Source organism: Scyliorhinus canicula, chromosome 8 (genome assembly GCF_902713615.1).
Source record: "Scyliorhinus canicula chromosome 8, sScyCan1.1, whole genome shotgun sequence".
Classification (NCBI taxonomy): Eukaryota; Metazoa; Chordata; class Chondrichthyes; order Carcharhiniformes; family Scyliorhinidae; genus Scyliorhinus; species Scyliorhinus canicula.
Window position 1 is genome coordinate 40,559,765 of NC_052153.1, and position 25,822 is coordinate 40,585,586.

Sequence of the window (25,822 nt, forward strand, 5' to 3'; positions counted from 1 at the left end):
ATGGGGTATGGGAAGAGGCACCGGTAGTGTTGGTAAATGTGTTTGCCCCAAATTGGGATGATGTGGGTTTTATGAGGGGGTTGCTGGCAGCAATCCCGGATTTAGCCACGTACCAGTTGATCATGGGAGGAGATTTTAACTGTGTCCTGGAGCCGAGGGTGGCTAGATCGAGCCCCAGGTCATTGGGTAGGCTACGAATGGCAAGGGATCTGGGGGGGTTTATGGAGAGGATGAGTATGGTGGATCCATGGCGCTTTCAGATCACAGGGGGAAGGGGTATTCCTTCTTTTCACACGTCTATAAGGTGTATTCAAGGGTTGATTACTTTGTAATGAGTCGGAAGATTTTGGTTGGGGTGGAGGGGGCAGAGTATTTGGGGATAGTTATCTCGGACCATGCACCCCACTGGCTGGATATTCGGTTCAGTACGGGACGAGAGCAGAGGCCGGGGTAGAGGTTTGACTCGGGGTTGTTGGCGGATGGAGGTTTTTGTGATAAAGTGCGGTTGGTGATTAGGGATTATGTGGAGTTCAATCAGAATGGGGCGGTGTCGTCGGGCATTTTTTGGGAATCACTGAAGGCAGTGATCCGGGGAGAAATTATCTCATTTACGGTTCGTGCAAATAAGGAAAGGAGGGCGGAATATGACTGCCTAGTGAGCGAGATAGTGGAGGTGGAAGGGAATATTCGAGGGTGCCCACCCTGGGGGGATTGGTGAGGAGGAAAAAGTTGCAGGGGCAATGTGACAGGCTGACAACGGGGAGAGCGATAGGGCGACTGCGTAGGGCAAGAGGGGTGCAATACGAGTATGGGGAGAAGGCGAGCCGCATGCTGGCGCACCAGCTGCGGAGGCAGGCTGCGTCCAGGGAAATATTGAAGATCCGGACTGGAGCTGTGGATGTGGTGTCAGAGCCAGGGAAGATAAATGAGGCATTTAGAGAATATTACCAGGGACTTTATGAGGCAGACCCAAGAGGAGAGGAGGGGGACATGGGGTGGTTTCTGGACGAGCTGGAATTTCCCCAGGTGGAGAAAGCAAAGAGGCAGGCATTGGAAGAGCCCCAGGGGCTGAGGGATTTGCTGGATAGTATCAGGGGTATGAAGTCGGGAAGGCCCCTGGGCCGGATGGGTACCCGGCAGAATTTTATAAGGAATTTGCGGCGGACCTGGCACCACATCTGTTGGGGGCGTTTAATAAGGCACTGGAGAAGGGGGAGTTGCCGGAGATGATGAAGCAGGCAGTAATCACATTAATCCCGAAAAAAAGGGAAGGATCCGGTGGAATGTGGGTCGTATAGACTCATATCACTATTGAACACGGATGTGAAAGTATTGGCTAAGTTGATGGCGGGAGGATGGAAGATTGTGTCACGGGGATGGTTGCAGAAGATCAAACAGGCTTTATGAAGGACAGGCAACTCGCAAATAATATAAGACGGCTGTTGAATGTGGTGATGAATCCGTAGAGAGCTCTGGTACCGGAGTGATGGTGTCCATGGACGTGGAGAAAGCATTTGATCGGGTGGAGTGGTGGTACTTGTTCGAAGTTTTGGGAAGGTTTGGGTTTGGGCTGAGATTTGTGGCATGGGTGTGGTTGCTGTATGTGGCACCAAGAGCGAGGGTGGGGATGAATGATATGAGCTCACGAAGCTTTGACTTACACCCGGTTACGAGCAGGGGTGCCCGCTGTTGGCGCTATTGTTTGCGCTGGCCATAGAGCTACTGATGATGGCTCTCAGGGGGTCGGCAGAGTGGCAGGGGATAATGAGGGGACAGAGGGAGCATCGAGTGTCGCTCTATGCCAATGACCTCTTGCTGTATGTTTCAGATCCATTGGAGAGTATGGGAAGGGTTATCGGTCGGTTGGGGAGGTTTGGAGGGTTCTCGGAATACAAGCTGAATGTAGGGAAAAGCGAGGTATTCGCGATGAATGAGCTTGCACAGCGGGCTAATTTAGGACTGATGCCATTTATGGTATCGAGGGATAAGTTTCGGTACTTGGGGATTCATGTAGTGAAGGAATGGACAGGATTCCATAAGTGGAATTTAATGAAGCTGGTTGAGGAGGCCAGGGAGGATCTTAAGAGGTGGGATATACTGCACTTAACGTTGACGGGGAGGGTCCAAGTGGTGAAAATGAATATTCTGCCAAGGCTCTTGTTTATCTTTCAGGCTCTCCAGATCTTTATACCAAAGGCCTTTTTTCGGAAAATTGACACAATCATCTCTGACTTTGTATGGGCGGGGAAGATGCCGAGGGTGGGGAGGACCCTGCTGCAGAGGCAGAGGCAGCAGGGGGGGTTGGCGTTGCCAAACTTGCTTCATTATTATTGGACGGCGAATGTGGACAAGGTGTGGTGGTGGTGGGAAAGAAAAGGGGTAGAGTGGGTTAGGATGGAGCAGGAATAAAGAACAAAGAACAAAGAAAAGTACAGCACATGAAATGAAATGAAAATGAAAATTGTTTATTGTCACAAGTAGGCTTCAAACGAAGTTACTGTGAAAAGCCCCTAGTCGCCACATTCCGGCGCCTGTTCGGGGAATTGAACCGTGCTGCTTGCCTGCCTTGGTCTGCTTTCAAAGTCAGCGATTTAGCCCTGTGCTAAACAGCTAAACAGCCCCTGCAGGCCCTTCGGCCCTCCATGCCCGTGCCGACCATGCTGCCAGACTAAACTACAATCTCCTACCCTTCCTGGGTCCGTATCCCTCTCTTCCCATCCTATTCATGTATTTGTCAAGATGCCCCTTAAATGTCACTATCGTCCCTGCTTCCACCACCTCCTCCAGCAGCGGGTTCCAGGCACCCACTACCCTCTGTTTAAAAAACTTGCCTCGTACATCTCCTCTAAACCTTACCCCTCGCACCTTAAACCTATGCCCCCCCCCAGTAATTGACCCCTCTACCCTGAGGAAAAGCCTCTGACTATCCACTCTGTCTATGCCCCTCATAATTTTGTAGACCTCTATCAGGTCACCCCTCAACCTCCGTCATTCCAGTGAGAACAAACCGAGTTTATTCAACCGCTCCTCATAGCAAATGCCCTCCATACCAGGCAACATCCTGGTAAATTTCTGCTGCACCCTCACTAAAGCCGCCACATCCTTCTGGTAGTGTGGCGACCAGAATTGAACACTATACTCCAAGTGTGGCCTAACTAAGGTTCTATACAGCTACAACATGACTTGCCAATTTCTATACTCAATGCCCCGGCCAATAAAGGCAAGCATGCCGTATGCCTTCTTGACTACCTTCTCCACCTGTGTTGCCCCTTTCAGTGACCTGTGGACCTGTACAGATATATCTCTCTGACTTTCAATATTCTTCAGGGTTCTACCATTCACTGTATATTCCCTACCTGTATTAGACCTTCCAAAATGCATTACCTCACATTTGTCCGGATTAAACTCCATCTGCCATCTCGCCGCCCAAGTCTCCAGACAATCTAAATCCTGCTGTATCCTCTGACAGTCCTCATCGCTATCCGCAATTCCACCAACCTTTGTGTCATCCGCAAACTTACTAATCAGACCAGTTACATTTTCCTCCAAATCATTTATATATACTACAACAGCAAAGGTCCCAGCACTGATCCCTGCGGAACACCACTAGTCACAGCCCTCCAATTTGAAAAGCACCCTTCCATTGCTACTCTCTGCCTTCTATGACCTAGCCAGTTCTGTATCCATCTTGCCAGCTAACTCCTGATCCTGTATGACTTCACCTTTTTTACCAGTCTACCATGAGGAACCTTGTCAAAGGCCTTACTGAAGTCCATATCGACAACATCCACTGCCCTACCTGCATCAATCATCTTTGTGACCTCTTCGAAAAACTCTATCAAGTTAGTGAGACACGACCTCCCCTTCACAAAACTGTGCTGCCTCTCACTAATACGTCTATTTGCTTCCAAATGGGAGTAGAGCCTGTCTCGAAGAATTCTCTCCAGTAATTTCCCTACCACTAACGTAAGGTTCACCGGCCTGTAATTCCCTGGATTATCCATGCTACCCTTCTTAAACAAAGGAACAACATTGGCTATTCTCCAGTCCTCCGGGCCATCACCTGAAGACAGTGAGGGTCCAAAGAATTTTGTCAAGGCCTCAGCAATTTCCTCTCTAGTCTCCTTCAGTATTCTGGGGTAGATCCCATCTGGCCCTGGGGACTTATCTACCTTAATATTTTTCAAGACGCCCAACACCTCGTCTTTTTGGATCTCAATGTTATCTACACCCCCTTCTCCAGACTCAACATCCACAAATTCCTCCTCTTTGGTGAATACTGATGCAAAGTATTCATTTAGTACCTCACCCATTTCCTCTGGATGCACACATAGATTCCCTTACCTATCCTTCAATGGGCCAACCCTTTCCCTGGCTACCCTCTTGCTTTTTATGTACATGTAAAAAGCCTTGGGATTTTTCTTAATCCTATTTGCCAATTACTTTTCGTGACCCCTTCTAGCCCTCCTGACTCCTTGCTTAAGTTCCTTCCTACTTTCCTTATATTCCACACAGGCTTCTTCGTCTGTTCGCAGCCTTCTAGCCCTGACAAATGCCTCCTTTGTTTTTCGACGAGGCTACAATATATCTCGTTATCCGAGGTTCCCAAAATTTGCCGTATTTATCCTTCGTCCTCACAGGAACATGCCGGTCCTGAATTCCTTTAAACTGACACTGAAAAGCCTCCCACATGTCGGATGTCGATTTGCCCTCAAACATCCGCCCCCAATCTAGGCTCTTCAGTTCCCGCCTAATATTGTTATAATTAGCTTTCCCCCAATTTCACACATTCACCCGAGGACCACCCTTATCCTTGTCCACCAGCACTTTAAAACTTACTGAATTGTGGTCACTGTTCCCAAAATGCTCCCCTACTGAAACTTCTACCACCTGGCTGGGCTCATTCCTCAATACCAGGTCCAGTACAGCCCCTTCCCTAGTTTGACTGTCTACATATTGTTTTAAGAAGCCCTCCTGGATGCTCCTTACAAACTCTGCCCTGTCTAAGCCCCTAGCACTAAGTGAGTCCCAGCCTACCGTGGTGGGCAGCACGGTAGCATTGTGGATAGCACAATCGCTTCACAGCTCCAAGGTCCCAGGTTCGATTCCAGCTTGGGTCACTGTCTGTGTGGAGTCTGCACATCCTCCCCGTGTGTGCGTGGGTTTCCTCCGGGTGCTCCGGTTTCCTCCCACAGTCCAAAGATGTGCAGGTTAGGTGGATTGGCCATGATAAATTGGCCTTAGTGTCCAAAATTGCCCTTAGTGTAGGGTGGGGTTACTGGGTTATGGGGATAGGGTGGAGGTGTTAACCTTGGGTAGGGTGCTCTTTCCAGGAGCCGGTGCAGACTTGATGGGCCGAATGACCTCCTTCTGCACTGTAAATTCTATGAAATTCTATTAAATATTGGGGAACTTGAAGTCTCCCATCACAACAACCCTATTGTTTTTACTCTTTTCCAAAATCTGTCAACCTATCTGCTCCTCTATCTCCGGCTGGCTGTTGGGAGGCCTGTAGTAAACCCGCAACATTGTAACTGCACCCTTCTTATTCCTGATCTCTACCCATCTTGCCTCACTGCCCTCTGAGGTGCCCTCCCGTAGTACAGCTGTGATATTCTCCCTAACCAGTAGCACAACTCTGCCACCTCTTTTAAATCTCCCTCTATCCCGCCTGAGACATCTAAATCCTGGAACCAGGTCTCTGTAATGGCAACAACATCATAGTTCTAAGTACTAATCCAAGCCCTAAGTTCATCTGCCTTACCCGTAATACTTCTTGCATTAAAAATATGCACTTCAGGCCACCAGACCCGCTGTGTTCAGCAACATCTCCCTGTCTGCTCTGCCTGAGAGCCATACTGGCCCTATTCCCTAGTTCTCCCTCAATGCTTTCACCTTCTGACCTATTGCTCCAGTGCCCACCCCCCTTCCATACTAGTTTAAACCCTCCCGAATCTTGTAAGGGGTCTAGTTTGAGGGCTATGGGGTCGGCAGCATTGCCAATGGCTCCGAGTAGGTATTCAGGGAGCGAAGTGGTGCAGTCCACGGCGAAGATATAGAATTAGCTGAGGAGGCATTTTAGCGTGGAAGGGATGTTGGTGCTAATGCCGCTGTGCGAGAATCTTGGGTTTGAGCCGGAGTGGGGGGGTGGATAGTGTATGCAGGAGGTGGAAGGAAATGGGGCTGGTCAAGGTGAGGGATTTGTATTTGGAGGAAGGGTTCGCCAGTCTGGAGGAGCTAAGGGAGAGGGTAGAGCTGCCGAGGGGTAGTGAGTTCAGGTATCTACAGGTTAGGGACTTTGCACGAAAGGTCTGGAAGGGATTCCCTAGATTGCCGGGATACACCCTGCTGGAGCGATTGCTGCTTCCGGATGTGGAAGGGAAGAATTGAGGATATATATATAAGTGGCTGGGGGAGCAGGAAGGCAAGCGGGTGGTGAAGGTGAAGGAGAAATGGGAAGCGGAGTTGGGAATGGAGATCAATTGGGGAGTATGGAGTGAGGCACTGCGTAGGGTAAATGGGACCTCCTCTTGTGCAAGGATGAGCCTGATACAGTTTAAGGTGCTGCACAGGGTGCATATGACTTGTGCGAGAACAAGTGGGTTCTTTCAGGGGGTAGCAGATGAGTGTGAGAGGTGTGGGAGGGAGTCAGCGAATCATGCGCACATGTTTTGGGGTTGTGAAAAATTGGGATTATCCTGGGCGGGAGTGTTCGTGGTCTTAGCCTGGATGGTGGAGGAGGGAGTGGACCTGCACCCTTTGGTGGCGATATTTGGGGTTTCAGAGAAGCCGGAGCTCATGGAAAGGGGGAAGGCCGATGTCTTAGCCTTCCCCTCTCTGATTGCACGGCGACCAATTTTGTTGGAGTGGCAGTCGGCATCGCCACCGGGGGTAGCAGCTTGGTTGGGTGACCTGTATGACTTCCTGCGGTTAGAGAAGATAAAGTATGAGTTAAGGGGCTCAGCACGGGAGTTTGATAAAAGATGGGGAATGTTTGTGACCGTGTTTGAGGAGCTGTTCATCGCAGGGGGGGGGGTGGGGTGAAAAAGGAGAAAAAGCTGTACAAACTGTGTAGTTGATTGTTGGGAAGAATATTTCCCGGGGTGATTATTTTCTGTAACCTACTTTGATACAAGTTTGAATAAAATGCGTTTAAAAAAAACACAAACAAACTCTGGGCTAAATTCATTACTCCGGAAAGGAGGAACGCAATCGTGCGGAGAATTGCGGCTAATCCACAAATCGAGGTTTGCGCTCGGCACTGGCGGATCCACGAGAAATTGCCATTTGCATGGATTTAATATCATTAACAGCTTGGACACTTCATACACAATCCTTCCGCGATGCTCCACCCCTCTTAGGGGGAAGTCTCATGGACGTAAATTAGTGCAAGTATTGGGCACCACAGCTGCTGAGGGGGAGCAGGAGGCATAAAAAGCACTGGAAAGCCTGGGGAAACTGTCCGATTTGCTGGGGGGTGGCTGCCTGAGTTGGAGGCAGTAGTGGGAAGTGACTTGATGCTAGGCCGGTGGACTCGGGGTGTCCCCCTCAGGATCTGGGTGGCCTGGTTCAGACCACCATTGCTGAAGCATGTGCAGTAAATGCACCACTTTTGTGCTCCTTACAGATCCTGGCTGTTCACATTGCTGAGTGCTGCCTGTGTTCTTTAAATGCTCTAAAGGCCTCTGGTCATTTGGGAGCCCACCCAGGCTTCCCCTCTGGACACCCTCATACCCCAGATGTTTCATCAGGAGGAGATGAGCATGGCCAAGCTCAATCAGGGGCCTGCCAGGTGATGGCATTCCTCAGAAGCACTGCCCCATTGTAGAGGAAGCAGGGGACCAGCAGAGCTCACCCAACCAGAGGACACCTGTACCATGACCTTTGGAACCCTCCTTGGTTCCCTGCCACGCTGAGGGCAGAATCCTCACCAGTGACCTCCTGATCACCAGCTGTCTCTTCCTGGTTTAACTGGCAATACTGACTGCCTCTGCCACCTTTCCCAGGTGGTGTTCAGGAGGGCAGGCTTGAATCTACGGCCCATCCTGGGCAAGAGGGTGTCCCTCCGCTCCTCACTAGCATGGACCTGTGGGTTCACCTCAGACTCCAGACTTCAGAGGATGCAGTGGGTGTGAAGAAACTCCAGCTATCAGTCTAACTCCAGCCCCAGCAATATAATACCCGCTGAACCGGGAATTGCTCTGAATTCTCCTCGGCAGAGAGCTGGGCCATTGCGCGTCCTGACTCGCTTTCCGAATAGTGTCCCCATCAAGAACACAAATTGCACGTCAAAACATTGGGCGGGATTCTCTGTCCAATCTGGTGCGGCGCGCCCCTCGGGTTCTCCGTCTCGCCAGCCAGCCAATGGGGATTCCCATTGTGGAAATCCCCGGCCTGCTGGCGCAACAGAGAATCCCGACAACGGAGAATCTATCCCGTAGTCTCCCAAATGGCGAATCCAGCCCTCTGTTTCTGGCTCCACAGATGCTGCCTGACCTACTGAGTATTTAGAGCATTTATTATTCTTTTGACTGAAAAAGACTTGATGTGTGCACATACCAAAATCTCTGGTGCATCGACAAACCTGCCAGAAATGCCGTTTTAAATATCAAGCAGCATGGAGGAGTTTGGCACAGGATTTCATGCTGAGCTTAAAGCCCATCCTTTCCAGTGTGAGTTAGGTGACCCACTCCACCAATACACTTGTGGACCAAACCATATCACAACCCTTTGATGGCTGACGCCTCAGATTCCATTGCAGAACCACCGGACCTCTGAGTACTTCAGTGGAAGCTGCTGCCATCATGGCTGTGAATATTCAGCTTTCAGGGTCTCACTCACATCTGTCCATCAGTCAGTTCTCCAACAGATTCCGAGAACGGCTGCTGCATCATCTCAGGGGATTGGGAATGGTTTCATGGAGCCTGCTGTCCTCTCTCAGGATGACAACATTTGGGATCCCACCCCTGCTCCTCTGACAGTGCCCTGGCTAATTGTCTGTCAGCCAGTCAGACCAGGGTACCATCACCCATGCCAAGATGGTGCAGAACGACTCGAGGCCTTCCTCCAAAACCATCTGCAGTCTAACCTTTGCAAAGCCAGCAGCCTTCCACCAGCCATGCCACAGTGTAGGAGCATTTAAAGAAGCAAAGGCCCAAAGAATTCAGATACTGAGCAATTAATTTTGGATGCACCATGACATGCTCTAATATATACATTTGGATTGGGATGTGTATTTTGCCTTGGCTTTTATTTTTGCATTTTGATCAAGAGTAGGGTTTTTTGAAGTGCGGGTCGTGACCCGCAGGTGGGTCACCGGCAGGCGTCGGAAGGATCACAGAGAGATCGGGTGCCGCATTCCTGTGGTGGTCGCGATTGCAGGAGAAGTGCCAAACGGCTGCTACAGGCTTTTAAATTGAGAACAATGCAGTCTACCAACCAGAAACGGCAGCAGAGAGCAGGTCACGCACCTGGCACATACACTTGATGTCAATCACCCTGTACGTCCGTGCTTTTGGCACAAAATCACAGAGAAGACCTTGCTCCATTTTCGAGCTGTGAGCAAGCAAGGCAACAGGACTGTGAGGATGGATCATTTTTATAAGAAAGAGAAGGCCAGAGACACAAACAGGCAGTGTACCTCCTGTCCAGGATCTCACGATGGGAACTTGCTGGAGAGAACTGCACAGGAGAGTCCATGGTAGGACAAAACAGTGCTCGTGTTAGCTCTGTACAGAGCTCCAGGACCTCTGGTGAACATTCAACAAAGATAAAACTGAAATCGGGAACAAAACAGGAGAAAGATAATTTTTTGAGGAACGACTTTGTTAATTGTGCAAATTGGATTGCATTTGTTTATTGTCACATGTACCGAAGTACAGTGAGAAGTATTTTTCTGCGAGCAGCTCAACAGATCATTAAGTACATGGGAAGAAAAGGGAATACAAGAAAATACATAATAGAGCAAAATAGGGTGCACATGTAACGACATAAGCACCGGCATCGGATGAAGCATACAGGGTGTAGTGTTAATGAGGTCAGTCCATAAGAGGGTCATTTAGGAGTCTGGTAACAGTGGGGAAGAAGCTGTTTTTGAGTCTGTTCGTGAATGTTCTCAGACTTCTGTATCTCCTGCCTGATGGAAGAAGTTGGAAGAGTGAGTAAGCCTGGGTGGGAGGGGTCTTTGATTATGCTGCCCACTTTCCCCAGGCAGCGGGAGGTGTAGATGGAGTCCATGGATGGGAGACAGGTTTGTGTGATGGACTGGGTGGTGTTCACGACTCTCTGAAGTTTCTTGCGGTCCTGAGCCGAGCAGTTGCCATACCAGGCTGTGATGCAGCCAGATAGGATGCTTTCTATGGTGCATCTGTTGTTAAGGGTTAATGTGGACATGCCGAATTTCCTCAGTTTCCTGAGGAAGTATAGGCGCTGTTGTGCTTTCTTGGTGGTTGCATCGACGTGAGTGGCCCAGGACAGATTTTTGGAGATGTGCACCCCTAGGAATTTGAAACTGCTAACCATCTCCACCTCGGCCCCGTTGATGCTGACAGGGGTGTGTACAGTACAGTACAGTCAATGACCAGCTAATTCGTTTTCTGGCATTGAGGGAGAGATTGTTGTTGTTACACCACTCCACTAGGTTCTCTATTCTGACTCATAGTTATTCGAGATCCGGCCCACTATGGTCGTATCATCAGCAAATTTGTAGATGGAGTTGGAACACAATTTTGCCACGCAGTCGTGTGTGTACAGGGAGTAGAGTAGGGGGCTAAGTATGCAGCCTGGAGGGGCCTCGGTATTGAGGACTATTGTGGAGGAGGTGTTGTTGTTCATTCTTACTGATTGTGGTCTGTTGGTCAGAAAATCGAGGATCCAGTTGCAGAGTGGGGAGCCAAGTCCTAGGTTTTGGAGCTTTGATAATGAGCTTGGCTGGGATTGTGGTGTTGAAGGCGGAGCTGTAGTCAATAAATAGGTGTCTGATGCAGGAGTCCTTGTTGTCGAGATGCTCTGGGGATGAATGTAGGGCCGGGGAAATGGTATCTGCTGTGGACCGATTGCGACGGTATAATAATAATATTTTATTGTCGCAAGTATGTAGTTACTGTGAAAAGCCTCTAGTCGCCACATTCCGGCGCCTGTTCGGGTAAGCTGATATGGGAATTGAACCCGCGCTGCTGGCCTTGCCCTGCATCATAAACCAGCTGGCTAGCCCACTGAGTTAAACAAGCCCATGCGAATTGCATGGTATGCGAATTGCAGTGGATCAAGGCGTTCTGGGAGTATGGAGGTGATGTGCTTCATGATCAACCTCTCGAAGCACTTCATTACGACTGAAGTCAGGGCCACTGGACAGTAATCATTGAGGCACGTTGCCTGGTTCTTCTGTGGCACCAGTATGATGGTGGTCTTCTTGAAGCAGGTGGGGACCTCGGAGTGGAGTAGGGATAGGTTAAAGATGTCCACGAACACCTCTGCCAGCTGGTCCACGCAGGCTCTGAGTGCACGACCAGGGATCCCGTCCGGGCTCGTCGCCTTCTGAGGGTTCACTTTCAGGAAGGCTTATCTGACTTCGGAAGCTGTGATGGTGGGTATGGGTGAGTTATGGGCTGCTGGGGCACTCGACAGCGGATTGTTGGTTACCTGCTCGAACTGAGCATAGAATGCATTGAGTTCATCGGGAGGGGTGCGCTGCTGCCGGAGATACTGCTCGGCTTTGCTTTGTAGCCCGTTATGTTGTTTCGGCCTTGCCACAACCGCCGAGAGTCTGTCTGTGACTCTAGCTTGGTTTGATATTCTCTCTTGGCATCTTAGATGCCTTTGCGGAGGTCGGACCTGGATTGCAAATGCAAATCAGGGTGTGTTACATGCAGGGAAGTAGTCGCAAATGGGAGTATAGAACCCTTAAAACTTCAAAGACATGTGAAGACGAAGCATGGCATGGCATGTTCGAGGACAAACCTCTTGATTTTTTTCAATAGATGCAGTGAGAACTTAAATTATCAGTGAAACTCTCAGCAGAAATGTAACATTGAATGACAAAACACAGTTAGCCTCTTACATGGTAGCTTACTGCGTAGCTAAAGAGAAAATGTTCCACACTGCATCAGAGAGATTCATTCTCCCTGTAGCATTAGACATGGCTCCTATGGTCCGAAATGAGAGGTCAGCTGAAAAATTGAAATGAATGCATCCCACTTAGTGATAGCGCGGTGGCTCACTGAATTTGTGATATTGCTGAGAATTTAGAAGCCCAGCTTATTTCTCATTTAAAGTCAGCACAGCAGTTCTCAGTTCAAGTGGATGAAAGTACAGATGTTTCAGATTGTGCAACCTTGCTAGGTATGTTTGGCACAATGGATTTGTTGAGGATTTTCCGTGCTGCCTGACATTATCAACCAACGCAACTGGTGCACAGATTTCTGAAGCATTGAATAATCACATGATTGTAAAGTGCAGGCTCGACTGAGTTCATTGCAGAGGAATCACAAGCGATAGAGCAGCCAACATGACTGAGAAAAACAGCGGAGTTATAATAAGGATTAAAGAGGCATCAGATCAGGACATTGTTTGGAATCATTGCTTTATTCACCGTGAGGCACTGGCATCAAAAGAAATTCCACCTGATCTTGAATTGGTTTCTGAAGGGATTGTGAAAGTTGTGAATTTCATTCAACGCTGCACACTCAATACCAGGCTTTTCGAGGCTCTGTGCTCCAATATGGGGGGGGGGGGGGGGGGGGGGGCTGAGCACACATATTTATTGTTCCGCACAAAGGTACATTGGCTGTCAAGGAGTCGGGCACTTGGCAGAGTTTGCAAACTGAAGTGTGAAATCCACACTTTCCCGACAAAGATGGTCAAAATGAGTAAAGAGACGGAACAGAACAGCGGTTGCAGCAGGCGTTCCGCTGCGGACAGTTTTCTATCCATTGGGGATTCATCCCGACCATCCAATACCTGGGTTTTAGGAGAGATGGAGACCCAGGCATGCTGGAACCCAACCTTCTCAGTTTGCTGTGCGATGAAAAGAGTAGAACAGAAGATCGATACTACCATTCAGACTGGACGCACCATTTGTGAGAAAATGGCGATGAACAGACCATTGCAGTTGGCAGGTTGTGTGCCTGTGTTCTTGACTTTACTCATCTGAGGCAATAGAATTTCCAGCAGAAAGGTTATGGACTGTCCTGTTATTCTTTAAAGTTTTAAAAAATAAATTTAGAGTACCCAATTATTTATTTTCCAATTAAGGGACAATTTAGTGTGCCCAATCCGCCTACTCTGCACATCTTTGGCTTGTGGGGGTGGAACTCATGCAGACACAGGGAGTATGTGCAAACTCCACACAGACATTGACCCGGGGCCAGGATCGAACCCGGGTCCTCAGCGCTGTAGGCAGCAGTGCTAACCACCCTTATTCTTTAAAGTTAACCGTATTTGTGACTGGTATTTTTCAGTTGATATGACTGACTGTAAATAAAACTTTTGCTCCTGGAGAAATCGTCCTCTCTGGCGGATTAGTTTGGTGATGAAACTGAATGCTAACTTACCTTGCAGACATTGTTTCAATTCTGAACAAACTGAATCTCAAATTTCATGGGAAGGATGATAATTGTTTTTGGCACTGTGAAGAAATAGATGCTTTCCAAAAGTCATTGAAAATTTGGCAAGTGCGAGTACAAAGCCAAAACTACTACATGTTCCCCAAACAGCTACAACAGACATATCGAAGAAAAGTGTGTTAGTAAAGGAACTGTCAATAAACTGGAAAGTATTATTTAGTCGCATCTGACTGTGCTGGTCAATATTTTTTGTCGCTACTTTCCAGTGGAGAAGTTTGATAATTTGAAAGAGAAGATGTGCGTGAAAAATCCTTTTCTCTTTGAGACTTAGTGTCAATGATTAATTTGCAGCTGACTCCAAATGAAGAGACTGAACTTCTGTACCTCACCTGCAACAGCACATTAAAAACATGTCACAAGTCCATGAGGCTGTCAGCATTCTGGAGTAGTGTCTCCGAGGAGTATCCAGTGCTGAGTAAAATGAGCATTTGTTGCTATTGCCCTTCATAACGACCTACATGTGCGAGGTTGGATTTTCTGTCCTTGCAAAGATGAAGATGGCACAAAGGAACTGGCTTAAGTCTGCATCTGATATGCAGATTGCCCTCTCCTCTTGTAAGACTACAGATACTATTAGGAGTAGAAGCCCACATGCACGTGAGATTTTGGTGGCTTCTAATAAATTAGATGAAAAAGTTATCAAAGATGCCAAACAGCAAGAACTGCATAGTTGGAGTGAATTTGGGATATACACGGAAGTACCGGATAGGGGACAAAGAGCTCTCTCCCACAGAGGGGCAGCACGGTAGCATGGTGGTTAGCATAAATGCTTCACAGCTCCAGGGTCCCAGGTTCGATTCCCGGCTGGGTTTCCTCCGGGTGCTCCGGTTTCCTCCCACAGTCCAAAGATGTGTGGGTTAGGGGGATTGGCCATGCCAAATTGCCCGTAATGTCCGTAAAAAAAAAGTAAGGTTACGGGGGGTTCTTGGGTTACGGGTATAGGATGGATACATGGGTTTGAGTAGGGTGATCATGGCTCGGCACAACATCGAGGGCCAAAGGGCCTGTTCTGTGCTGTACTGTTCTATTAAGATGGATTTGCATGGAAAAGATTCTTCCGGATGGAACTTATAAGGCAAGGCCAGGCTTGTGGCAAGGGGATTTGAAGAAAACTTAGAAGATCAGGATTTAAGGGTAGATTCACCTACGGCAGGAAAGGTTATTTTAAAGATCTTCTTGGCTCTATTAGCCACAAAGGCATGGGAATGCAAATCTATAGATATAAAAGCTGCCTTTTTGCAGGGGCATCAGCTTCAGAGAGACATTTTTCTCCGTCCTCCTAAAGAGGCAGCTAACACAGAAGGGGTACTCTGGAAGTTGAACAAATATGGATTAAATGGATTGAAAGCAGATCCAACAATGTTTTACTGGCACTATAAAGGAAATTTTTCTGGCATCTTTATGATGCATGTCGATGATTTTTTGTGGGGTGGGACTGGTGATTTCGAAGCTATTGTAATCTCTGGATTGAGGAAAGAATTCAGGGTTGGAAGTCAGGAAGTCGGACAGACTAAGTTAGGGGCAACTTTACGTCAGCAATCTTATTTGGAATGCATCATCTCAATAGCAATTAGTCGTGGCCGGGTTTCACAAATAGACGCAATGGTTTCAAAAATGGAAAAATAGCAACTGCAAAGTTTAATTGGGCAACTGAATTGGTTGGACCATTTAGTGGCTAGACCACTTAGGACAGAGACAAGGAGACATTTCTTCACCCAGAGAGTGGTCGGCCTATAGAATTCGCTGCCACAGAAAGCAGTTGAGGCCGAAATACTGTATGTATTTAAGAAGCAGTTAGATATAGCACGTGGGGTGAAACAAATCAAAAGATACTGGAGGTTCAGACTATTCACTTGGATGATCAGTTATGATCATAACAAATGGTGTAGTAAGCTCTCAGGGCTGAATGGCCTTCTCCTGCTCCTATTTTCCATGTTTCCATGATAAAAGTGTTAACACATGCGTACTTTAATATTTGATGGATATATGCAGTTCAATCAGAATACAATGCTGATTTCAGGCAAGTGTGGGCATTTTAGAGCTTCACACTCCAGCAGGCGCCTTCTCCTAACCTCACGTAGTGAACCCATATTCAGCAGTATGAAGTTTCCCCCACCAGTGCTATTTAAAGGGATCTTCAGCAACTTTGCAGTGTGTATTGCTTCTAGCTGTTGCTCCAATTCTGCATGTTTTTGGTGTTTTCTACAGTTGTTTCAAGTGTCCAAATTCTGCAGGGAGTAACGTGGCAGGTGCTGAAGTATTTTTTGTTGAATTCAATTAAACCCAAGTTGTGACTTTCAACTGTGAATTTTGCAACTTCAAAAACAAGATTGCTGCACATAAGGAATTAGATTTGAGAGCCACCTCAGGTTTGAGTGTTAATGGCCCAGTTGAGTTTAAACTGTTTTCCATTTTAAATTATCAATGCTGATGTCATGGGAAGTAACTGGGATTGGTTGTTGTCAGAAGTCAGAAGGACATCTGTTCTGCTGCTACATGCAGTTAACTAACCAGGGTTCAGGAGTTGCAACCTTTCCAACTTTACAATTCAGTTCCCTTGCACCTGATCAGAATTCAGTCTGTTCGGGCTGAATGTAAGTTGTTTTAGTTAATTGCTTTCATGGGTTATACAAATATCATGTTCCATGTTGAATAACTTCTGTAACAGTTCCATTCTGTAACAAAGAAGGCGCAGTTGAAACTGTCATAATATATATCAATATATCATGGTGCAGACACACACTGATGGATACACACAGGGACCAATCAACATCTACAAACACCGCAGCCAATCACCAGTTAGAATACACACACTATAAAGGCAGAGGGCACCACGGTTCCCGCTCATTCTGGGTGCTGCCTCTGAGTGTAACAGGAACTTATTCAGCCCAGCACAGACTCACAACACATGCTGAGAGTATCAACTGGTTCAGGCAAGGCTTATGTCTCTAGTTTAAGTTAGCATCATTTAGACCCACAGTCATTGTGTGTTAGTTAGTTAGAAGTAGTTAATAAAATTGAGTTGAACCTTCATCTGTGTTGGAAGTGTCTGTTCATCTCTCAAGCCTACACCACGCAACACATCAGAAACCATTCAACTGCGTTTAAACTATTTCCTGATGACGAAACCCTTTATTGCATGTTGAAACATTCATACATTCACACAAGTGGACTACAGTTGACCTCAGAGCCTCCCCACTTAATGTTTCCCATACCCCTGCTTTGTTACCTGTGTAGTAGGTAACATGTGATACTCAATCCTTGGCTAATGAAGAGGTCTTCTGAATCTCGATAAAGAAGACTTAAACTCATCCAGTAGCAACAAAAGGTTTACTGAGTAACTATAACAATAATTGCATGAGTTATTTACTTTAACTTTGATACTTGTGATAAGGTTAACAGTTAGTGATCTAACTACAGTAACCGTACATAACTCCACTAGCCATCTGAACTACTCTGCTATTGCCCTGGTCACAGTGCACCCCTGAGAGAGCCAGAGACCCAATGTGGTTGCCTTTTATACCCCTGTTGGTCTGGCCCTCCAGTGATCATGTGGTGCTACATCCCCCTTTCTTTTGTGTTACATATTTTATGTATGTTGTGAACAAACATAATGGATGCAGTTTGCAAATGCATTGCATAAAATCAATGAGTTAGTTCGCCAAATATGAATACATTTAGTCTCTAAGGATTTTTTACTTGCGTGAAATAGGTAGACAAATGATGTTATGTATAAGTTGTGATGATCTTGATGATTATACAAAGCCAATTAATATTGATGAGTCCAATCTTAATTTTAAAAATTGTGAGTCCAAACTTTATGAATTTGTTCGGTTGAGTTGTTTTCGTCTTCTGTTGTTGAAGTGGTGATGTTAATGTCGTTATTTCTTCGTGAACGTCGTCAGTGTTCTTGTGTTTAAGTGACCATCAAGTCATCATGAGGTGTTTGAATGGTCAAATCACTTTGTTGTCTGATTTAGACTTTCTTTTTTTTTCTCTGTACTTGTGGTAGCGTTTCTGTGTTATACCATTGTCTGACCTGGACTTTTTTCTGTGCTTGCGGTATTGATTCTGTATGTCATCTTTGTTGTCTGACCTGGACTTTTTCCTGTGCTTGTGGTATTGATCTAGTGTGTCATCTGCCTTGAAAGCTGGAGTGCTTGCTTGTTTTGGAGCAGATATTAATTTGTGAGATTCTTTGTCATGCCTTGGCATGATTGTAGTCTTGTCATTGTTTTGCAGTGTGCTCTGGCATTGTCCTTCATATGCAGAGTTGTACCATGTTGTACAGGTCATTGTGTCATTGTTGTTGCTTCTGTCGTTTCTGTGTTTATTGTTTTCATTGTCGTTCTTGGTGTTGTCGTTCTTGTTGTTGTTTATGTTGTGCTTATTGTTTCTGTTTTTGTTGTTTTCGCTGTTGTTCTTGTTGTTTTTCTTGTCGTGTTTGTTGTTTCTGTTCTGCTTCTTGTTGTCTTTGTTGTTCTTGTTGTGCTGCGTGTTGGTTTTGTTGTTGCTGTTGTTGTTCTTGTTTCTGCTGCGCGTCTTGTGGTGTTTGTTGTTCTTGTTGCGCTCAATGAGTGTTCCGTGTGGATGATTTGAGTCACTGTCACAGTTATTGGTGTCAGTGTCCGTTGTGGTATCTGTTACATTGAGCGCTTCTTCTTGAGCATTGTGAGAATGATCTGATGTTGCATTGATGTTGGTGACATCAGTCATTTGTGGTGGATTTGATTCCTCTTCTTTGCTTCTTTGGTAATCCTCTTCTAGAGTAATTTCTGGTTCACCTGAATCATCATTGAATTTTTTTGTGCTCCTCTTCTGCAGTCAAAATCTTCACAATTTAATTTTCTTGTTGGTCTTGGTGCTCCTCTTCTGGAGTCAAAATCTTCAAAATTTCGTTCTCTCGTGGGTCTTGGTGCTCCTCTCCTGGAGTTAAAATCTTCACAATTTCATTCTCTTGTGGGTTGTGGTGCTCCTCTTCTGGAGTCAAAATCTTCAAGATTTCTATTGACGATGTCTCTCTGGACTCTTGGTGCTCCTCTTCTGGAGTCAACCTCTTCAAGATTTCAATTGATGTGGTCTCTCTGGACTCACGAATAGCCCTCCTCTGATTGTTGAGTGCCTCTGTCAGACGAGCTGAGATCTGTCAGTCTCGCTGTGATCCTGCACATCCTGTATGGGGATTGTGATTTCTTCGTCACTTGTCTCACATTCTTGGTGGTTAAATGATCTAGGTAGACTTTCATAGTCTTCTTCTGGTGGCTCAAATAAGCTGGGTGGACTGTCATAGTCTTTTTGTTGTTCACGTGAGGTTGGTAGACTTTCATAGTCTGCTACTGGTTGTGCAGATAAGGTGGATAGACCTTCATAGTCTTGTTCATGCATGGCGTTCACTATGGAGTGTTTGCTTGCTTCCATTTTTGAGTCTGTCACCGAGCTGTCTGTGGAGGCTTGCGTCACTCTCTTTGTGGAGGCTTGTGTCGCTCTCTCTGTGGAGTTTTTCATCACTCTCTCTGTGGAGTCTTTCATCGTTCTCTCTGTTGATTCTTTCATCTCTCTCTCTGTGGAGTCTTTCATCGCTCTGTGGAGTCCTTCATCGCTCTCTCTGTGGAGTCTTTCATCGCTCTCTCTGTAGAGTCCGTCATCGCTCTCTCTGGGGAGCCTTTCATTGCTCGTTCTGTGGAGTCCTTCATCGCTCTCTCTGTGGAGTCTTTCATTGCTTTCTCTGTGGAGTCTGTCATCACTCTCTCTGTGGAGTCGTGCAGTGTTCTCACTATAGAATCGATCTGTGCTCTCTGTGTGGTGTTGTCTTCTTCTTGGGTATTGCTGACATCAAATGTATCGACGATCTGCCATGGCATCATGGTATTGGATTCATCTACCATGAGAAGAGTCGCATTGAGCGTTTCAACCGTGTTGCTGATGCAATGATTATCAATTCCGAATAACTCATCCATGTCTGAGCAGTAGTCTTCAATGAACAAATCATCTCTGTTTGTTTCGGATTTGTCATTGTTCTTTTTTATGTCCAATGAAGAAATCATCTTCTGAGTAGTATTCTTCAATGAACAAATCACTGTGCTCTCCTCTTTGGGTGATGCAAACTGCTTGTGCTGTGGAGGTTATTTTTAACTGCTGGTGTTAGCTCAGGCATTGTTCTGTCTTTTGATGGAAGAAAATTTGGGTTTGCAGCTTTAAATGTCTTTTCGCTCATTTTCAGACATTTCCCTTTTAAGTGGGCATGGTCCAGGTCCTCTGATGCCATGACACTCGTGATGTCATGCGTAGGAATCAATTGTGAATGCGCAATTCGAGTTTCCTTTAATGTGTGCTCTTTTCGCAATTGCGCATGCACGGCTTCTCGAGTGTATTTTGCCATTTTCCTTCTATTTGAGTAGTGCGCATGTGCGTACTGGCCAGAACACTCTCACTCAAGATGGCTGCCAATCAAAAAGCGCTGCTGCATCGAGTGAGATCCTGCCTCTACCTCGTGGTGAGTACTCGTGCCATTTTTACCGATTTTGTTTTCTAGATACTGATTCTGTGTTTGTAAAGACTCACAGTATTGATTTTGTTTTTGTTCATAAGCAAGGCATTTCTGTACAGCAGTTTCTAGAGTTAGATACTTATCATGTGAAAGTTCTTCCTTAAAATTTTTGTCAGACAGTCCCGAACTTAATTGATCCATTATCATAGTGTCTCTGAAATCAGCATAATCACAGTCTTGTGGTATTAACTTTGAGATTTGTGATAAAATCAGTGATGGGCCCTCCGTTTCTCTGGCATTTATGACAAGAGAATCTTTCCAGCATCTCTCCAGACTGGCTCTTACAGTGTTCATCAAATTTTTTGAGTATTACTTCTAATTTGGTGGTGTCTTCACCTTCTAAGTAATTCAAGCAATTATAGATTTCTCTAGCTTCATGCCCTCCTATTGAGAGTAGTCGTGCTATTTTTGTTGCATCAGAGACTGTGCTTAAATCATTAGCTGTGATAAATATTTGGAATATCTGTTCAAATCTTTTCTAGTTATAACTTAAATTACCGGTTGTTTCCAGCTGCCCGAGAGGTCCAATGACTCCCATAGTTACACATTGAGGATCCATTTGATATCCACAGTCGAATATCTGGTCTGAATTTTCTTCTCTTTTCGTCTAACCTAATCTAACTAGTTCTGTTAAAGCCAACACACCTGGTACCATGTTTTGTTATCTGTGTGGTAGGTAACATGTGTAACATTGGCTAATGAAGAGGTCTTCTGAATCCCGATGAAGAAGACTCAAACTCATCCAGTAGTAACAAAAGGTTTATTGAGTAACTAACAATAATTGCATGAGTTCTTTACTTTAACTTTTATACAAGTGAAAATGAAAATCGCTTATTGTCACGAGTAGGCTTCAATGAAGTTACTGTGAAAAGCCCCTAGTGATAAGGTTAATAAGATCTAATTACAGTAACTCGACCAGCCAGCTGAACTACTCTGCTATTGCCCTGGTCACAGTGCAACCCCGAGAGAGCCAGAGACCCAATGTGGTTGCCTTTTATACTCCTGTTGGTCCGGCCCTCCAGTGATCATGTGGTGCTACTGACTACACATTAACCCCTTGGAGTTTCTTACAGATGACAAAGGTGATCTCATCGATATATTAAAAAATGCTTTGACAATTTAGCTGCAGGGAGAATGTTTCCCCTGCCTGAGGAGTCGAGAACACGTTGAACGTCGGATCTTTTAGGACTGAGATGAGGAGAAATTTATTCGCTGAAAGGGTTGTGAATCTTTGGAATTCGCTACCCCTGAGGCTTGTGGATGCTCCATCGATGAATATATTCAGAACTGAGATCAATAGATTTTTGGAAGCTAATGCATTCAAGGGATATGGATGTAATAACCCTCACAAGACAGATAAAGGTGACCCAATCGATCTACCCTTGAGGCTCATGGAATATGAGCACTCCCGATGAAGGGTGGAGGGGTAGCAGCTAGAACCTGTCAACCAGGAATAATAATTTTTATTGTCACAATTAGTCTTACATTAACACTGCAATGAGGTTACTGTGAAAATCCCCTAGTTGCCACACTCCGTCACCCGAGGGAGAATTCAGAATGTCCAATTCAACTAACAGTACGTCTTTCGGGACTTGTGGGAGGAAACCAGGGCACCCGGAGGAAACCCACGCACACACTGGGAAAACGTACAGACTCCACACAGTGACCCAAGTCGGGAATCGAACCTGGGACCCTGGCACTGTGAAGCAACAGTGCTAACCACTACATTACTGTGCCGCCCTACCTCAAAACCGGCCACAATTGGAACCGGCAAGATCAGTAGTACCGGCTGGGACTTATGTGCTGTATGCCAAGTTGAGGCCTTTACGTTTATTTGCCAAGATTAACCTTTGTTGTTTAACCTTCTCAGAACTCCTGAGGATTGAATAGGAAAAGTGTGGGAAGGTGGAACTGAGGTGCAAGATCAGCCATGATCTTCTTAATGTAAGAGCAGGGTTGAAGGAACAAATCGCGTGCACCCACTCCTTTTTCTTATGTTTTTATGTAGATGCTTGGACCAAGTTTTAAATTTATTTCCTGTCATTGCAAGTTAGTATACCAGGGCAATGCAACATCAAAAAGCCGGATGTGTATTTTTGACTTGTTTAAAACTGCTACTTTTGCTCTCCCCCTCTTTTTGTTATTCTCATTTAATCCATAATGTGTAAAGTTCTTTCATATAATTATTCATAACAGCTTTTTGCTGTCTATGAGAAGTCACGATGTTCAGACTCTGTGGTGCCAGACTCATAAATTGCTGGCATAAACCGATGCAATATTCGGATCATGTTCCTTTCATAATTCTGTTCTAATGTACTGCTGCCATCCTAAAATTGCAGTCAGTGTGATAATCAGTGCCGACGTGCAGATTTTCAAGTTTGATTAGTTATTTAGGGAACCTTTGATATGCCACTGAATGATACAGATCAAACAAACAGGATTTTCCTTGCTTTGGCAACACACTAATTGCACACTAGATGCTTTTACTCTTATGAATCTGTTCTTGTAGACCATCCAGTATCAAGGAGCTAAAATGATAGTTTCTGCCAGGATTCTCAGTTAGGTGTCGGCAGTCTCCAAGGACACATGATGGCAGTGTTGGAGGAAGTGCCAGATTGAGACCATCAAGTGACGCAAGGCCTTGATGATCAGTAGGGACATAGGTCCAACCCCCTCACCAATTTCCCCCTCCCCCATTTCCCCCCTCCCCCAACCTCACCATCATTTCCCCCCTCCCGCTAATACCCCACCACCATTTCCTGCCCTTCCTACCAATCCTCCCCACTATTTCCCTCCCTCCCACCCAACCTCTCCAACATTTCCCTCCCTCCCCCCAATCTACCCTCCCCCCCACCATTTCTCTCCCTCCCTCACCCCCCCCCCCCCCCCCCCCCCCCATTTCCTTCCGGGTGGGTACAACTCCAGATGGCCCAGCCAAATCAGATGGAGATCCTGCGGCAGAAAGGACATGTGGTCAGTGAGAGGGAAGGGTCATTTTATCTGACATGAACACTTGAGACAGGTTGTGTCTGTGAAGGGACAGTGGATCCTCACATCTCCGGGCAGGCCAACCTCTCCGTCAGTGACTGCTCTCTCCTGGGGCAATCCCATGATTTCCAGGACCCATTCCTTATATGGGGTGAGGACACCCAGGGATCTCTTTTCTTTGCGGTTTCCTGACAGGTGTCTCTCTTCTGGAGGTTTCCTGGCCGTGGTCTCTTTTCTTAGGGTTCATTGGGGATCTCCTTATTTGGACGGTCTCTTTATTTACGGTGTCTCTGGGGGATTCTTTATTTATGGGGTCTCTGGTGGGAGGCTTTGGGGGAGTCTGGTGGGAGTGGGGTGGGTATGGCTTACATTGTGGGTGAGGGTGGCCCTCGGATGACTTTGGGGACAACTTCCTTAAAGAATTATCCCCTTGGCCCACCATGAGGTCCACCGCTTCAGAGCCACGATAGTCAGGACCAGAGGACCGGAGAACACGTGGATCCTGAGAAAATGATGCTCGGCCTGCTAAGTGGATGCAAATGAATCTTAATGACCCATTTGCACCCTCCCGCTGGCCCGGGGCATGAACCTCGTTCCTAACGCTAGCGGGGGGTCCAGAGAATTAGAAACGGATTGGCGCCCGCCCATTTTCTTCACGACGCTGGATTCTCTGCCTCATTGGTAACTCTGCCACTGGCGGCACGAGGCGGAGAATTCAGGCCCAGATTAATTGGTTATTTACAAGGAGTATTTAGAAGCGCAGCTAGAGTTTGCTATATTGCTTCACACAACCTGTCTACAAAGCGTAGATTGTCGGTGTCTGTGCACACGTGGACAAGGCAAATTTTCAAAATCAGTATTTAAGGGGGAATGATAGCACAGCAGGTTTGGTAATCCACAGGCCTAGACTAATGCTCCAAAGACGAGTTCAAATTCCACCACAGGAGGGAAATATAATTCAATTAATTAATGAATCCAGAAAAAATATTCATAATGGTCACAAAAACCCAGCTGGTTCATCAATGCTCTTCAGAGGCAGCAATCTGCCACCTTTACCCATTCTTGCTCACAGCAATGTGGTTGACTTTTCATTACTTAAGCAAATTGTCTGGCAAGTTATTCAGTTGTACCCAAACCACTACAGAATAAAGCACTGCGGGTGTACCTACACCACAAGGGCTGCAGCAATTCAGGAAGGCAATTCACCACCATCTTCTTAAGGGCAATTAGGGGCGGGCAATTAATAGTTGCCTTGCCAGCAATGCTCACATCCCAAGAACCAAAAGAAAACATTGTCGAAAGAACAGTTACACTCTGTCCCAGTTCTCTCTCACTTCCCAATAGAAACAGTGTTGGTTGAAAAGGAAATATCAGTACTGAATTGTGGGAAGCAGCAGTAAGTATGAGGTCACCCTCCATCTTGTGTGAATTCAGATTTGTGGCCAAGCTACAAGCGTATATTAGAACTTTTATAACAGTTTTTGGGGAAAAGATGAACTAAAAATCTTGGAACACTGCCACATGCAGGGAGAATCAGATCTAGATTTACCTTTATCATTTTATGCAATGCTGCTTGTCTGGGATGTCTTCCTACATGCACTGAATATTTTACAAAGAAGTGTTTGTTAATGTATAATACAATTATACAAAGACTAGTTAAATAGTATCCACTATCACTATACTTGAAAGACTTCCTGGATTTGAAATGATACCTGATGTACTATTAGCTACTTCTTTATTTAACTAAATTTGTAATTCTACAGACAGCACCATTATTAGGCCGCAGGCTCTTTTGAGTTTAAAACAAAGACAGGTTCATTTAAACCCACCCAGATGAAGACAAAAAATATTTTAAAGGTTAATACGTATCTCGACCTTCGCCAGCCCACAGTCACACACACGCACACAAGCATGCAACATTTGCAGGTTAGAATGTCGGTAGTTATTTTCAATACAGATTGGTGAGACAAATCAGAGTTCACCTTTATTCACGGTCACAGTCAAAGTAGTCAGTGGGAACCAGCAGAAACTAGGAAGAAAGCTTTGCATTTATATAGCTGCATTCACAACCTCAAAACTTCCCAAAGGACTTGCAGCCAATGAAGTACATTAGCAGTGCTGTCACTGTTGCAAAGTAGGAAATGCAACTGCCTAATTGTACACAGCAAACTCGCACAAACAGGGATGAAATAGGGTGGCATGTGGCGCAGTGGACAGCACTGGGACTGCGGCGCTGAGGACCCGGGTTCGAATCCCGGCCCTGGGTCACTGTCCTTGTGGAGTTGGCACATTCTCCCCATGTCGGCGTGGGTTTCACCCCCACAACCCAAAGATGTGCAGGTTAGGTGGATTGGCCATGCTAAATTGCCCCTTAATTGGAAAAAAAATGTATAATTGGATACTCTAAATTTACTTTAAAAAAAACAGTGATCAAAAAAAATCACGCTCAATTGTATTTTTGACTGTTGTCAATGTTCCAGTGAAAGATTGGAAGCACCTTAATTTACTTAAATATTCAGCCACATGACTGGGTTACAATCCGCAAAGGCTAGGAGCAATTAATCTTTTCTTTTGTTTTCGCCATCCCGCATGTCCGTAACGTATACACTGTCTTGCCAATATTAATTGGATTAATTTGAACAATTTAGGCACTTAATTCAAACCA

General features: G+C 46.0%; 1 pseudogene; it reads left to right on the forward strand.

Annotated features, from left to right (window-relative positions):
* Positions 1 to 12,853: 12,853 nt before the first annotated feature.
* LOC119969888 lies at positions 12,854 to 13,080 on the forward strand (annotated as a pseudogene).
* The last annotated feature ends 12,742 nt before the right edge of the window (positions 13,081 to 25,822 follow it).